Source organism: Macrobrachium nipponense, chromosome 1, assembly GCF_015104395.2.
Source record: "Macrobrachium nipponense isolate FS-2020 chromosome 1, ASM1510439v2, whole genome shotgun sequence".
Classification (NCBI taxonomy): domain Eukaryota; kingdom Metazoa; phylum Arthropoda; class Malacostraca; order Decapoda; family Palaemonidae; genus Macrobrachium; species Macrobrachium nipponense.
In genome coordinates, this window is record NC_087200.1 from 147,341,484 (window position 1) to 147,350,160 (window position 8,677).

Here is an 8,677-nt window from a genome sequence, read left to right on the forward strand (position 1 = left end):
TAATACAGGGAGTCCACTGTAATCAGTTTGTGGAGGACAACTATGAAAATCATCCAATAAGCAGACTTCAGACCCTCCAGAAAACTACGTACATAATAAGGCAACACTGGGATGGTACATACGCGGAAGTGTCTCATTAACAAACCGACTGAATTATCTTAAAACTGCATGCACATATTACAATGCATGTTTACCATTTTGCAATAAAATTTTGAAATCCAAATCATGATTTCTTACTTCCCAGCTGCCAAGAATCATAATGATACCCATTCAAAAGCTAAACACAAAAAAAAACCCAATGAGAAAATAACAAGCTGATACAAAACTTCCCTAACTATATAAACAGGAAATAAGGCCAAATTCAACACTCCATAACAAAACACAACAATAAATAAATGAGTTGGTTTAAACCCCACAATAAAGCAGGAAATAAGAATATATGTAAAAGATTTAAACCCCTCCAAATAAATATAATTTGCAAAATAAAACCCAAAGCCTATTCAAAGGAATAAAAAGCCTGTTCAAAAATTCCAAATGCCTAATCTGACAAATGAGCCTTCACAAGTGTTATTCTGAGATGACATCAATGTAAATGATAGAAAATACAAAGGTGGAGGGTTGGATCTAATGTGTGATGATAACAGTTCCACCACCCTTACTTAATGATAAGTCACACAATAGGCACTTTTAATCAATAAATACACATTAGAAAATAAATAGTAAATGAACTCAATACCATTTTCATAACCACCCAAGATAAGCAAAAATCTGCTTTAAGTTGTTACCCCATCTAAAAATGCTTACAACTGCCTATTTTGACAGTTCAAACACCAAATATACCTTAAACTATCATCCTAAAACACTTTTAATATCATTTCAAAACCATCTTACAACATTACCCTTAAAAATGACAAATTTTAAAAATAAAAATAACATGAAGTTTTTATGATAAAACAAAGTTTAATGTATAGTTACCTGGCAGGTATATATATAGCATATTTCTCTGTTCCACCTGGCAGAATTTTCAAAAACTCGCGGCAAACGCTAGTAACCTATTAGTAGTTCAGGCGCTAGCGCTAGGAACCGTTCCCAATTGGGCAGATTTTCTCTGAACCCTGTCTCCTGAGGGGAGGCGGGTGGGAATTAAATTATATATACCTGCCAGGTAAGTATACATTAAACTTTGTTTTTATCATAAAAACTTCATTTTAATGTATGACACTTACCTGGCAGGTATATATATAGCTGATTGACACATTTGGAGGTGGGTCAAGGACAGCAACATTCTTAGAGTATAAAAATATTATTAAAAAACTCCAGGTTCCTTACCTGCTAAGGTAGCTGACTTCATAGGTCCTGCCTCTAAAGCCTGCTTAAACCTTAGTAGCTCTCAACAAGGAAGTGTCCTGTATGTTGAAGAAGCTAAGACTGGAACTGACAACTGGACGTGACCAATGTGTTGACAGATCCGTACAGCCCTCTTATGCCACGGCATTCAAGCTAGTAATAGATCATTTACCTGAACTACACACACACCATCACCGGATAAAATAAACTAACAAGACTGAGAAAAGTACCGCACACTTTTCTCAGACGACCAATAAACACACACATCACACCTAATAAAATCAACTAGCTTAAAAGAAGGTTATGGGGTAGTAACTCCTTTGCCCAATACTGTACCAGAGGACACGTATGGACCTAGCGTCTGACAATTATCAAAGGTTGTCTGAACATCCCTAAGATAATGAGACGCAAATATTGAATTAGTTCTCCAATATGTGGATTAATAATTTCCATTGAGGCTAAATTCTTTTTAAAAGCTAATGAAGTCGCCACTGCCCTGACTTCATGAGCCTTCACTTTCAAAATACCAAAGCTCTGCTCTTGACACAGCATATGAGACCTCTTTGAATTAACTCTCTCATGAAGAAGGCTAGAGCGTTCTTCGTCCATGGGTCTACTGGGGTCTTTAACTGAACACCACAGAGCATCAGACTTCCCTCTGATACCTCTTGTTCTTTCCATATAACACCGCAACGCTCTCACTGGGCAGAGAACTCTTTCTTGCTCGTGACCCACTAACTCAGCCAAACCCAAAACTTCAAAGGATCTTGGCCAAGGATTAGCTGGATTCTCATTCTTGGCCAAGAAACCTTCTTGGAATGAACACACTGCGTTGCCATGTCTCCATCCCACCTTCTTCGATATGGCCTGAAGCTCACTAACTCTTTTAGCAGTTGCCAATGCTACTAAAAAGATAGTCTTCTTAGCAAGATCTCAGAGAGGCTTCCTCTAAAGGCTCGAATTTGCTAGAAGTTAATACTTCAAGACCACATCAAGGTTCCAAGCAGGTGGCCTGCATTGTGATTGTTTCTTCGTACCAAATGACCTAATCAGATCTCGAAGGTCTAAGTTATTCGAGATGTCTAGGTCCCTGTGTCTAAACACTGAGGTTAGCATACTCTTATAACCTTTGATTGTCGAAACTGACAAGCGTAAATCCTTCCTCAAGTATAGAAGGAAATCTGCGATTTGGGTCACAGAGGTACTGGATGAAGACACTTTCCTGTTCTTACACCACTTCCGGAAATTGTCCCACTTCGACTGATTATACTGTGATTGTGGAGGTTCTTCTGGCTCATAGCCACTGCACTGGCCACCTCTCTAGAATATTCCCCTCGCTCTGACCAGGACGTTCGATAGTCTGAACGCAGTCAGACCCAGAGCGAGGGTATTCTTGTGAAACCTGTCGAAGTGGGGTTGTCTGAGTAAATCTACTCTTAGAGGAAGAGTCCTTGGCGTATCCACTGTCCATTCCAGTACCTCTGTGAACCAACTTGGGCCGGCCAAAACGGGGCTATTAAGGTCATCCTCGTTCCTTGGCTCTCCCTGAACTTCTTCATCACTTTCCCCAGTACCTTGAACGGAGGGGAAAAGCGTACAGATCTAAGTTTGACCAATCCATCAGGAATGCGTCGACCGCCACTGCTTCCTGGCCTGGAACCGGAGAGCAATAGGTTGGTAACCTTTTGTTCTGGCTGTCGCAAACAGATCTACTACTGGACGGCCCCACAACTTCCACAGGCTCTGGCAAACCTCCATGTGCAACGTCCACTCCGTCGAGAGAAGTTGTTCTCTTCTGCTCAACAGGTCCGCACCCACATTCTTCTCTCCTTGTATAAACCTGGTGAGTACCACGACCTTTTCCTCTTCCGCCTAAAGCAGAACTTCCTTTGCCAGATTGTAAAGGGTAAAGGAATGAGTTCCTCCTTGATTTCGGATGTATGCCAGCGCCGTGGTGTTGTCCGAGTTGACCTGCACCGTCTTGTCTCGAATCAACTCTCTGAAGTGCTTCAAAGCCAAGAAAATTGCCATCAGTTCCTTCCTGTTTATGTGCCACTTTGTTTCTTCCTTGCTCCAAAGTCCCGACACCTCTTGAGGGCCTAATGTCGCTCCCCAACCCACGTCCGACGCGTCGGAAAATAAGACGAGGTCTGGGCTCTTCTGCTGAAGCGACATCCCTCTTGCTAACCTGCCTGGAGTTAGCCACCACATTTAATTCCTCCTTTACTTCGGCCGGAATTAGAAAACTGGAAGGAATCCGGTTGCAATTTTCTGGCCATGAATCCTTCAGGAAAAACTGTAGAGGTCTCATGTGCAGTCTTCCTAAAGAAATGAACCTCTCTAGCGAAGAGAGTGTGCCCAGTAGACTCATCCACTCTCTTGCTGAGCATCGGTCCTTCTTTAGAAAGTCCTGCACCTTCCGAATGCATTGGGCTTGCTTTCGGGGGGACGGAAAAAGCCCGAAAATTCACTGCCGATATCTGAATCCCCAAATAAACTATCTGTTGTTGGGGATCTAATTGAGACTTTCCCATGTTTACTACCAGACCTAGGTCTTTTGCTAAGTCCAATGTTTGACTCAAGTCCTCCAGACATTGACTTCTTGATTGGGATCTTATCAACCAGTCGTCCAGATAAAAAGACACTCTGATCCCTCTTAAATGTAACCATCTCGCCACATTGGACATCATCATCGTGAACACTGAGGGGCTGTGCAAAGGCCGAAGCATAGGGCCTTGAACTGAAAGACCCTGTCCTGAATCACAAACCTTAGATACTTCCTGCTTCCTGGATGAATCGGAATATGAAAGTATGCGTCTTGTAAGTCCAGGGTCGCCATCCAGTCCCCTGGACGTACCGCTGCCAGTACTGAATCGTTCGTCTCCATAGTGAACTTGGTCTTTTCTACGAAAAGATTCAGTTGACTTACGTCCAGAACTGGCCTCCAACTCCCGAGGACTTTGCAACCAGGAACAGACGGTTGTAAAATCCTGGAGATTCGTGATCCAGAACAGGCTCTATGGCTCCTTTCTCCAGCATGGAAGCTACTTGCTCCCACAGAGCCGCTTTCTTCACTAAATCGTTGTAATTTGCCCGAGGGCTCTCGGAGATGTTGCGAGAGGAGGTCTCTTCAAGAAAGGAATCTTGTACCCTTCCCGAGCTACGTTGACAGCCCAGGGATCTGCCTTCATATCTTGCCAAACTTCCCAGAAACCTTGAAGTCTGGCTCCCACTGTCGTCTGGAGGACTGAGTTCTCATTCTTTAGAGGGGGTCTTGGCTCCTCTTTTAGCGGGTACTCTCTTACCCCTAAAGGTCTCGAGCGAATGTTCTTCCTCGAAAGGGCTGTTGCGAAGGCCTAGTATCCTTTGGCGTCTTCTTCACCAACTTGGGTGGTGAAGAACTTCTTAACTGAAGACGAGAGAAGATCTTGAGTGGCGTTCTGAGAAAGGGAGAGAGCTATATCCCTAATCACCTTCTGAAGGAAACAGCTGTTTCGAAAGAGGAGAAAACAGCAACTCCGATTTCTGAGAGTTAGAAAACTCCTTTTGAAGCGAAAGAACACAACAGCGATCTCTTCTTAAGTACTCCTGCTGTGAATAACGAAGCCAGTTCATTCGTTCCGTCTCTCAGAGCCTTGTCCATGCAGGACATAATGCTCTTAGCTGTTTCTAAATCCTGCGAATCCTCTTCTTCTAGGGAGTTCGCTAGTGCTCCCAAAGACCAATCCAGGAAATTGAAGACTTCGAAAGTCCTAAAAATCCCTTTAAAAAGATGGTCAAATTCTGAAGACGTCCACCAGACCTTAGCAGACTGTAACGCCTGTCTGTGTGAGCTGTCTACTATACTGGAGAAGTCCCCCAGGGAGGAGGCAGGTACTCCCAGGCCTAGACTTTCTCAGTAGCGTACCATACTCCTGATTTAGAAGCTAACTTAGCTGGTGGGAAAAAGAAAAGAGTATTTTCCCGCTTCTTCTTATCCTTCATCCAGTCATTCACACGTTGAAGGGCCTTCTTCGCCGAAATTGACATCGTCATTTTAAGGAAAGAGGACTTCTTTGGAGTCCTAGTCTTGGAAAACTGTGATAAGGGGGATAACGGAGCTGTCGGTTTAAATTCCCCCTCAAAAATAGCAATAAGACGTGAAGTTAGAAACCTTATAATCTGAAGAAGGTTCCGTATTCTTTTCCTCAATTAATTCCAATTCCTCTTCTGCTGAAGAAATGTCTTGTAACTCATTCCGTCGTGTTGACGCTTCGTTGACGGAATAGCGTCCTGCCGCCTGCGTCCTGCGGCTACGAGGAGTCGGCGTCCTGCCGCCTCTCGATGTCCTGCCGCTGCGTCCTGCGTCCATCGTTAGACACGCCTGCTTCTGTCGCCTGCGTCCTGCGTCCACAATGGTCCCGCGTCCTGATGTTTGCGTCCTGCTTCCTCCGAAACCATTCTCCTCCCTGTGTCTGCGTCCTGCAAAACCAAGCGATCGCTTGTCCTCCTAGCGCCAGTGCGCCCTGAGTCCTCGGCGAACGCGTCCTTGTATTCCGTTTTAGAAGACTTAATGGGAAGGAAATCGTCCTTACGCCTCGAAGATGCTTGCTCAGGCGGATCCCAGGACTTCACCAGAACTGCCAGCTTGGACTGCATTTCCCTCAAGAAACCCTTCGTACTATCCTCCTGAATGGTAGACGACGAAGGAGGAGGATTACGAGCGGGACTGCGACCTACCTAACGGAGAGCAATCTTGCACTCTACACGACGGAGAAAGACGAGGGGAAGATACACAAGAAGATGGAGGAGATTCTCCCATCGAAATACCAGGCAGAGAAGGAACGTATAGCGCCAGTGCGCCCTGAGTCCTCTCTAGCACGAAAAATCCTTTTCCTCTTGATCGGAACTGCGTTCCGTCTTCCGAGGAGGACAAACACCTCAGGACTACTCCAAGCCTCACGATCTTGAGCATGTCTCTCGAGAGCAGTTGATGTCCTGAAAGTCCTCTTGAGGGGGCGAGACACCACTGCATACCGACGTTCTCGCTCGGAAGTCGAAACCTTCCGAGGAAGCACACTTCCCAGTTACGCCTTTTCTGCGGCGAACTGCAACAGCCTGGGAACTTGCAACAGGACTGTTCGAAGGGACGCCTGACCGCGACAAAACCTCTCTCGCCTCCCTTCGACTGTCGACATGCCTTCTCCCTTGGGTCTGGGAGCTTGACAGAGGTCTAGGTCTAGGAGCACGAGAGAGACGATCAGACGCCCCCTCCACTACACTTTCACTGACATCGAAAGCACTAACTCTATCTGTAAGTCGCTGTATCTGGTCGCCCATGGACGCAAGGGCAGCGAACACCTTCACAATATTTGTATCGTTCGCCTCCTCCGATACAGCAGCGGGCGCGCAGGAGATACCTGGGGAGAAGGAACTACCAACTCTACATTAGAAGGAGCTGGAGAGGAAATACATTCACTCCTTTTACTAGAAGAATTTGACTTCTCACTACGAGAAACAGATCTCCTTACACGATCTTCTCAAGTCTCTCAACATATTTCATAAATATCTTCCATTCCTTCTCTGATAAATTCTCACATTCAATGCATCTATTCTCCCAAGTACACACTTCTCCCTACACTTCTTACAAATGGTATGAGGGTCGACCGAAGCTTTCGGCAATCTTACCTTACACCCCTCTTTACACACACTCTAAACATACTTCCAGTATCAGACATCTTTAAAGAACAATCCAAAGCGGAATGCAGCTAACGTTTCGAGTACAATACCAAAAATGCATGAAAAGTCAGCAACGAGAATGAAAATCCTAGCAGGGAACCACCAACAATGTGCCGGTTCGGCTGGCAGAGAAAATCTGGCCCAATTGGGAACGGTTCCTAGCGCTAGCGCCACGGTAAGGCAGGGGTGGTGGTTGACCTGAACTACTAATAGGTTACTAGCGTTTGCCGTGAGTTTTGAAAATTTCTGCCAGGTGGAACAGAGAATATAGCTATATATATACCTGCCAGGTAAGTGTCATACATTAAATTGTATTTTTCCTAACTGTACAAACCTGAGGTCTTTACATAAGAATATGCTTCAGCATAGCTGGAAATGGCCATTTAACTTTTAAACAAGCATTCACTTTGCCTTTCGGCCCCAGGTATCAGATTGAGAGGTGCATGAGGTGGGCTCAAAACTGTAAAGACCCCAGGTTTGTTAAATTGAATTGAATAGTTAAATTGAATGAATATAGAATTTAGGCCAATGGCAAAATCACTGGGATCTATGTCATTCTGCAATAGAAGGCTGAAAAGTGTAACAGGAGGAAAACCTTGCAGTTCCCCTATGAATTAATTGTTAGGAGAATTTGGAAAGTAAGATGGAGGAAAGAGAATATGAAAGGAGGCCAAAGCGTTCCCAGCATTTTCGTGGAGGATGGGTACCAGACCCCGCTCCCACAAATAGCTAGAATCCGCAAGTAGTTGAAACCCCTACAAAAACGGTTAAAACTGCCTATTTTCTTGGTTAAAAATCAAGAAAAGAGATACGTATGTGCATCTGACATGCTGAATGGAGTAAATGAATTGTGTTCAGTTGTCTGGGCCTTTTTGAATGAATGGGTGTAAGAGCTCATTACTCGAAAAGGATTTGGTTGAATCTTTAATAATATTAGATACAATAAAGCAATGTATAAGCAATGGGTTTAATTTATTGTAATGCCCTCTTTCCCCTTGCTAGAGAGAGGGTAAAGATTGCTTCTATAGTATATAAAAAATTATAGAGAATATACAATGGATACTTGATGAGAAATTCCCCTGCAATCAATGCCAGTTCCAGCATGTGACGGGCCCCTGATAACATAACCTTCTGCCTGCAGGGGAGAGGAAGGTTAAAGAAAAAGAAGGTAGGAAAGTTGTCACTCACACTTTCTGCTTTCACAACCTAACACTTAAGCAAGATGCTACTTGTCCCCTGGGTAAACTACATAACTTGTTGAGCAGCCACCACAGAACCCAAGCAAACAAGTGTCCAAATTCTTGTGGGCAACGTCCCAAAGGTGGAAGGAGGTGAAAGTGGTCTGTGGTCTGGCACAACATTCCCTTCGGTACCTGAATGCGAGGGATGGAGCAAGATTGTAGCTGTAATCGGCACAATAAAACATTTTGTTGCCTATCTTAGTGAAAATATGAGAAGTCATATTCCCAGGGTCATGTTTTGAACCAAATGCATTTTTACCTTGTAATTGGTTTTATCCTTACTGCCTTCACAACAGTGCTTATTTGAATGTAATTATACACATTTTGTTCCTTAATTCACTCCAAATTCCACTTGAAATCCGTGAGAGTTT

General features: G+C 44.2%; 1 protein-coding gene across 1 annotated transcript in view; it reads right to left on the reverse strand.

The window, feature by feature from the left end:
* Window positions 1-8,677, reverse strand: part of LOC135219731 (ER membrane protein complex subunit 7-like) — a 133,465-nt gene that overhangs the window by 96,893 nt on the left and 27,895 nt on the right. The gene's annotated exons all lie outside the window — the stretch shown is intronic.